We start from the raw sequence: 8,371 nt of genomic DNA on the forward strand, positions 1-8,371 counted from the left end.
GTATGTTTTAGTACTTTGTAAACAAATTAATAATTCGAGGTTATGAGTTTCAAAATAGGTTCCGTCATTCAACGATTCTTGCTGAATTTACCGTTTAGCTTATTGTCACTCTCTATTTATCCATGGTTACCGGAGTTTTAAATAAGTACGAAGCAACAGGTATTTACGTAATGTTAATTAGGCAGATTACCTTGAAAAACAGTGTTGCCGTTTTTCTATTATAGTGTTTTGCGAATTTCTCAGTTTTTAATGACAAGTAATTTTTCTTACTATTTTATCTGTTCTCCTAAAACACCGCCAGACTGCACCTCCAGAGGAATGACGCCAATTTTGAATCACCCTGTATTTCTTGAATTATATGCTGAAAAGTTCGTTAACTATAGTAGTATACAAAGATTTTCGTTATTTGAACCAGAGATCGTATTTTTTATTTTCAAATGGTTAAGTATTTTAATGGTCTACCAATCAATCATGGAAACTTCAAAATCATACATAATAACAAAGTTGAAATTCGATTTTTAACTGTTAATATCTTATAATTTTTTCTATATTTTTCTCGTCGTCTCTAAGTGAGCCCCTATTACCCGTTAAAAAAATACGATCATCTTATATTTCTAAGTTATGTTTACGACGAAAAATAAATGAGCATGTGGAATAACTCAAAACAAATTCAACCCAAAATCGATAACTACGAAATTAACTGAAATGGAAAATGTAATTGTACCTTTTCAATTCATTTGGAAATTCGCCTTCTCCGAATTGATGTGTAATTAATTGTCTGCTACTGTCCAGTAGGTGCTTCGCCTTGGAAAATACATATTTATCACCCAACGGACTCAGTGGACACATCTGTTTCCAACAAAGTTTCATCAGCGAAATTGCTACTTTCATTTTTCACCTCGGATATTCCCTTCTTTATATACTTTCGGGTATAGTGCAAAAACGGCTGTCAAAAGCTTATCAAAACCCGCTTATACGTTATCCGTTTCAACCCAAACATATTTCGTATAAAGGAGAAAAGTTTGAAGTTAAGTTTGTATGAATTGTAAATACCGAAGGTAGTGTAGCTGAATTGGTCATAAGTAAAAGATTCTTAATAATTTTATTTGAGGGTTAAAGAAAAGGGACACTATTACTATTTACTATTGCAATAAATAAGCCCTCTTCTATTTCATGATTCTCATATTTCATAATTTTTTATACCAATCGTCCGCCTGTGGTGCATCTTGAATGTTCTACCTTACACACACATACGCATTAGTCGTTTGTTAGAAAAGGTTAACAGTTTGTTGATTAAGATAGTTGGTTTTCAACATTAATTTAATGACAGATACGACTGTAAAAAACTGTTATTTCAATTTGTGTACCTCTAGGAGATGAAATGCTAAATTTGTCTTTTTTTGATTTATATGGAATTTATATATTTATATATTTATGTATTCTTATTATGTAAAATTTCTTTCTTATTATGTAAAAAAAGTCCAATTATATTTTAAAACTTCGCAATCAGTGAATGAGAAAACCTTGAAGAATCATACTCCTTTCACTTAGGTGTTTTATTGACTTCCTTTTAAATATCCGTTCAGTTTGTTCGCATTAACTTCGACCGAAATCTAGACATGCCATATTCAAATGCAACAAACACTACTTTCAAAGCGATTTACCAAACAAAAAGCTGCTACAAAATAAGTTTTTCGATCTATTTAACTCCCGATTGAATTATCGCCCCGAACTTGGGAAAAATAAAGCCATCGTGACTTGGATCAGACTGGCCCATCAATAAAAGTTGAGAAGAAATATGTGTTGAGATACAACGTTCTCTGTGAGATTTTTTTCAGTCGAAAGGGATTTGATATACAGGATTTGACAGAAGGTTTTCGATGAACAACTTTCGAAAGGATTTTTTTATTTAAAGTTTTAGAAACAATGTGATTGTCGTGATTTATTCGATTTATACAGTTTGGATTGTATTATTATAATAAAACATTTGTTGCCATAAAGTTAAGTAAGAAAAGTTACTAACCTTAACACATATTCGATAATACGACGATAAATATTTGCAAGTATTGAGTTAATTTTGTATTTTATATTACATGTTTTGAATGGTAAAGAACGATACAGGGTGTCCCACCGGGAATCGCCGCGATCGATATCATTCAAACTGTAATGAGGAGAAATTTGAAAACCGGATAGTGTGCCGAAGTTATCGGAGGCAAATGATCTAAAGTGTATTAAAGATGACCACGCTGCCGGTTATACCGGAAGTAGGTATCAAATTGGTTATTTTAAATGGAACACCATATACAGGGTGTCCCGTAAGCACATGATCAAAAGGGTACTGGGATGTTCTTTGGATCAAAAGAAGACGACCTGAACTAACTTTTACTATCAAAAAATGTCTGGCCTCTCTACTATTGATGGTCAAAGTTCTTCAAAAATTTTCTTTTTTTAAATATTTCAAATAATAATTTAGTAAAACTCGATGTTAATTTGTTCTTACGTAAGATTCATATTTTGATGAAACAATTAAGTTCATCCGTTTTAGACAAGTGGTGAATTCGTGATTGTCGTGGTACAAAAACAACCAAAACTTTTCATTTGGTAGATAGAATCAACTCATTTTTTTTGGTTGATGCGCTAATCATTTATTCACAATTTTGTGCTCTTTGTAAAATCTTGTAAAATTTACAGTTTTGCGCAAAAAAATTGTTTCTGCTTTCAAAAAACTTCAAATATCGTATAAGCGAGGGATAAATTAATTGCCAATCTTTCGCCGTTTCTCAACCAATCTCACAAAATCGTCTCGAATGTCGTTTTCTAATGAGGAAATGACCGACATGGTCAAAGTATTAGGGTTTTGCAAAGACAACTTGCATGAAAGTGTACGCGGTTACGCTGCACGATACCCAAATCGATTCGATTCCAGATTACCGGACATTTTCACGGATTGAAAGTTTATGACTTGATTTTCAAATAAAACTTTAATTTTATTGGTAATAATAAAATTCTGCGACGGATCGAAAATCTAAGTGTGTTAAATCGGGGGAGCTCGGAGGCCATTCGGCAGGAACATCTCTCCCTCTTCTTCCTACCCACTTGTGTCGAAAAGTATTGCTTAAATGGGCCGTTGCAGGAGTACTACATGCATGAACCACATCTGAGCACGAAGATCGAGTGGCAAATCTCCCATTAGAACCGGAAAAGTGTCAAATTTAGATAATGATCATTTTCGCTATTCAGGCGGCTCAACATGACGTAAGGTCTTAGGAGGAAGTTACCGATGATCTAGACCGAAACATTTAAGTCTTGCATGAGGGTTTTCTTCTGCGGTGGTGGAATTTATGGGAATTGAAAACACCACTGCTGGTTGAAGAGTTCTTAGAGAGCTGCATCAGTGAACAAAACTCTACTAGTGAAGTTTGGGTCACGTGACCGGGCAGATTCAATAAAGCGATAAAAATTAAGTCTTTTTCCATAATCAAGTGGTAAAAGTTTCTGAACAGGTGTCGCATGATAAGGATGGATGAGCTGCTGCCTTACCATCCGTTGACTTTTTGTTCTTTCTGGTATGAATCAAATTGAAGTGCTAGGCAGCGAGTACTGATGTTTGGATTTTCAGCAATGCTATTTAAAACATCATCAGCGATCGCATTTCGTACTTGAGGACGACCCACATGATCAATGACTCGGACACTAAATGGTCCAGTCTTAAAGTCCTTTCAATGCGTACAAATGTTCCGTAATCTGGAACGTCTCGATTTGGGTATCGTTCAGCGTAAATGCGCACGGTTTTACGCAAGTTGTCTTTGTAAAACCCTATATCCCGTGCAGGTGTAGCGACCCATCGGGCGCCTTCCCAGGTGGCAGATAGGGGGAAGACCGGTCAGATACGTCTGACCGGTTAGCGACGGCCATAAGTGAAAGTCGTGGAATAAAATCTACAGACCTGAAAGCCGTTGCCGCGGACCAGCTCGTGGCACAAACCGCAAACCGCCTGCAGTGCAAAAACTCTCGTAGCTACGGTCTCGGAATAGGTACTGTAGGAGGCGCGGGCATCTGAGTTTTACTACCGGGGGATCGCGTGACTAGGTCACTATAACACCTCCCAATTCTCACGGTATAGTGAGCGCCAAGAGATGCAAGGCTGGGGGGAAGCCCTGCCAAAAGCGACTAACTTTAAGGTAACAGGCGCACCTCATTGTATCAGCCTTACCCACACGTGCTGGGCTCTGTGTAGGTGGACTTCCCTAGCTGCTCGTGGGAATGATGGGGACGAAAAAACCACCATCATACCACCACAAAATACCGGCGGGACCTCCTCAGAAGAACCGTCGGGCTCCGCAACTGGCAAAGTACCTAAAGGTGGTAAAAACCTCTCGGGGGCCGCCAGGCGGAAAAACCACCAAAACTGTGCTAGGTAGCCCTCAGGGGAACCAGCAAACCCCAGAAAAGCTGCCATGACCGGGACGCAAAAGCGACACTGGTCGGATGCCATCCAACAACAAGCCAGCACCTGGGCGGCTGTGTGTGGGAACTTCCGTATAGAAAGGACCACATACAAGTCGTGCAAGGTTGCGGTTTCCGGCATTAAGATGGCCATAGCGGCGGTCGGATATCCCAAGAACTTTTCTCCTCAGCAGGGATAACTCATAAAGGGGCACCTGCTTGGGGAAATCGACGAGCTGCAGCCAGGGATGACTACCAGATCAGGTCATGCATAGTACCTCCCCCCCCCCAAGATTGGTCTGGAATTCATTGAATTGACAGGGATAATGAAGGAGTAAAATACGAGCGCACAATAGTGCAGAAATGACCTGATAGTGCAAGGCGAAACAGCACCTCGGTGGTGAGGAAAGGGGGTTTTAGTGGGTAAACAGCTTAGCTGGAGTCCCACACAACTCAGAGCGACAGACCACCAGCTCTGGGAGTGTATAAAAGAGCATTTCCCAAACCTCACCGGAAAAAAAACCTTATATACTTTATACTTTTACATGTCGGTCCTTTCTTCATTAGAAAACGCCATTCGAAAAGAATTTGTGAGATTGATTGACAAACGTCAAAAGTTTGTCAACTAATTAATGCCTCGCTTATAACGATATTTGCAGTTAACGTCGATGTGGAATTCAATTTCCTACAAGTTTTCTATAATGCTTTCCTGGCAAATTAATATTAACGGAACCAGGAGTAATTTAAAAATGTACCATAAATAAGTTTTTCCAAATATCTCTTGGCAGCTGTCAAATTTTAGAAAAATAAAATTGCATTGTTATTAAATTATAAAATATAATTGTTTCTAGTAGAGCATTCAAAACTACAACTCTTTGTCCATTTAACCTTTTTCGTAACTGCTATAGTTTCGAAAATCTCTGCACACCAGTACAGAGATCGAAAAAAAGAGTTTTTTTCGATCGAACCACATCGAAAAAACCTCACCCTGTAAATTTGTAAAATTTTTCCTAATTATGGCTTGCCAGATATCGACTGCGGCGGTTCCCGGAGGAACACCCTGTATACAATCTTCGTAGACTTGACTCACATTTTGAGCAGCTTTTCATATTCGGTTAATTAACTGCTCAATTTGTACCGGTGTTCAGTCCAGCAGCTTATCCACAAATTCGATGTTGGTGTACATTTTGTGAAGGAAGCTTTAAATTAAATCACAATTTGACAAATTGTTGTTACTCTCGACAAAAGCTGTCTACATTTATATTGAAATTTTTTCACAGATGAAGTAGCCAACCCGGAAGGAAACACCGCCAGATTATTCTAATGAAATGTCCAGGCTACGCAAAAATGAGATACAAACCATAGGAATCTGATCGCTCTGCCAGATATATAAATTGCACAGTATATAAATGAAAGATACAGCTGTCTAGCAATAATACTATATGATAACCAACAACAAATTAAAAAAAAAAAGATAAACCATTCCAACTCAGACAGCGTATTTAGTATAATTCACCAAAATATGCAATCCCTGGGTAAGTCCATTGATAAAACAAACCAAACATGAAGGGACCATTCTGAGTGCAAAGTATTTTGCTTATCGTAACACTGTAAGTTACAAACTCAACTCAAGAACTTAGCGATTCAGAACTTAAGACATCATTGTGGTTCAGCTATCGTTGTCAAGCAAAACATCAAGTATTGTGAAAAATAAAAATTAACTGAAGAATGTATATGGTTGGACTATTCGAATGAACTGCAAGTGAACATGGAATAGGTACATTAAAATAAAATATCATATTCAATTTACCGACACCAAACGGGGAATAAAAACAATTATAGACAAGTTAGAGTCTGCGTTTAACACTATTTGACATTATTTGTTTTCATTCTCTTTATCTGAAATTTAATTAAGAAATAAAGATTATAACTATTATCATCATCTGTTCTGATTCCTATTATTATTATAATTTGTACAATTTTTCGATACATAATTCGATTAAATTGGTTCTATATTTGCAAAAATAACAGATAACCCTAGGCTCGGTGCACACGTGCAACTTGGTTGCTGTCTGTAAACGCAACGGCGACATCTGGAACTAGCTGCATACGCAATGTAACATTTGCGATCTAACTCCGGCGCCACATTAAAAAATCCTATTTTAGAGGAAATCAGTATTTCTTTTTAGTTGAAGATCGACGCAAGTACATTGAAAATATTGTAAGTTTTCGTATTGTTATATTATAATCATTATAATATAAGACATTTTATTTTCCAAAGCAACAGACGATATAACGTGTATCTGGAGTTAAGGGTCGGGAACTTAGTAGCTTATTAAAGAAAAATGTGCAACAATTTTCGGATCGAAGAAAAAAACAAGTGAACGTGAACGACCACTTGATATGTTTTCCTCAATATTAAATGATGAATAACTAATCATTTTCACTAACGGGTTACCGCTTGACTCAATTACGAAAACATCAGTCTACACTTGTTGTTCATAAGGATAACAACCTTAAATTCAGCGCTAGTCCCGGCTTGAACACGGACCTAAGAGTTGGCTTACTCGATAAATTTATTCAAAACGTTAAAATTAAATACATTTAAACTCGCATACCCTTGTCCTTCTTCGAGACATTTCGACGAAAATATACAAGTATACATAGCAGTATAGAGTTGGCAGAAGTAATACATAATAAGTACTCTTCATGCCGATATTACATTAGGCACTTTTCGCCTATTTATTGGGCAATTTAATAACGAAGCTTCCTTCTTGGCTGTAATCAAATTTACACTGTGTGAAACCAACATCGTTGAATTGGCGGAAAATCTTTGGGTATACAGTAGATAAGAGAATGAGTCAATATCGAATAAGAAGGAATGAGGAACTCAAGAACATGTACAAATGACCGAGTTTAGTAAACGAAATAAAAGCACAACGGATCAGAATGAACGTCTTAAGAAGAGGATACGGGAGGAAAACCCAGTGGGAAAGAGACTTTTAAGAAAACCAAGGTTCAGGTGGAGGGACAATATCGGATGTCATAATTTTGGTAGTACGGGACTGGAAGGAGGTTGCACTGCATAGGGATAGAAGGAGACGAGTGCAGCTAAAATCCACGAAGGGTTGTGACGCTACGACAAGAAGAAGAACATCGTTGATAACGATGTGTAGATCATCGCACATAAGCTAAGAAGCAAATTCATAGCACATTTGGGGGCAAATATGTATATTTCAATTAAATGGTTATTTGTTGAGTATAAAATATCTGAGGGTTTTAAATCCGTAAACCGAGTTTCCAGCAAGCGTTTTTGTAAGGTAGCTATTCTAAGCTGAATTGATACAATGAAAGCCATTCCACTGACGTTAGGATTATCCGGAAAGAAAATAAATGTCTGCCGCCGTCATGTGCCCTGTCTTACATTCGTATGTGATTGCGTTCTCTATGCCAGGGGCAAAGACAACCGAGGCAAGGGTCGCATGGCAGAGAATGCAAAGCCATTAACACAAATAGGCAATAAATTGGAATATTGCCATTCACTGGGCAGCGATTCCATTAGGTGTCGGAATGGTTAATTGAACAGAATTGCAGTAGCACTTTGGTTAATTTGCAGACCGATGTTTTAGCTTTATCGGTACAATATACCTGCCCCTGCAAATAGTGCAATACCAGCTATTATATTACCTATTGTGTGCATTACTGTTCTTACGTTAGTCGCATGTCGAAACGTCCTAAACCAGAGAAACCATTTCACTTGAAATCCTAGTGGTTATTACACATAGCGATAAATATTGGTGTCGATCCTATTGCAGCAATTGTTTTGGGTTTAACTGAATAACTTGGCATATATATTTTTCGAAGAATCCCAGACAGCATTATTAAATCCATTGGACGTCCATAGGGCAACGGATTTCGGGCAGCC

At 37.5% G+C, this 8,371-nt stretch overlaps 1 protein-coding gene across 3 annotated transcripts in view; it reads right to left on the reverse strand.

Moving 5' to 3' along the window:
• LOC109534691 (furin-like protease 2) overlaps window positions 1-8,371 on the reverse strand; it is a 904,557-nt gene that overhangs the window by 847,191 nt on the left and 48,995 nt on the right. The window contains exon 2 of one of the 3 annotated variants that reach the window (XM_048670187.1): window positions 2,786-2,789. The exons of the other annotated variants lie outside the window; for them this stretch is intronic. The gene's annotated coding sequence lies outside the window, so the exon portion shown is untranslated. The remainder of the gene's footprint in view (window positions 1-2,785; window positions 2,790-8,371) is intronic. 3 annotated transcript variants of the gene reach the window in all.

The sequence above is a fragment of the Dendroctonus ponderosae genome, unplaced genomic scaffold (genome assembly GCF_020466585.1).
Source record: "Dendroctonus ponderosae isolate FM_Combo_2020 unplaced genomic scaffold, Dpon_F_20191213v2 Dpon_F_20191213_1, whole genome shotgun sequence".
In the NCBI taxonomy this organism is placed as follows: domain Eukaryota; kingdom Metazoa; phylum Arthropoda; class Insecta; order Coleoptera; family Curculionidae; genus Dendroctonus; species Dendroctonus ponderosae.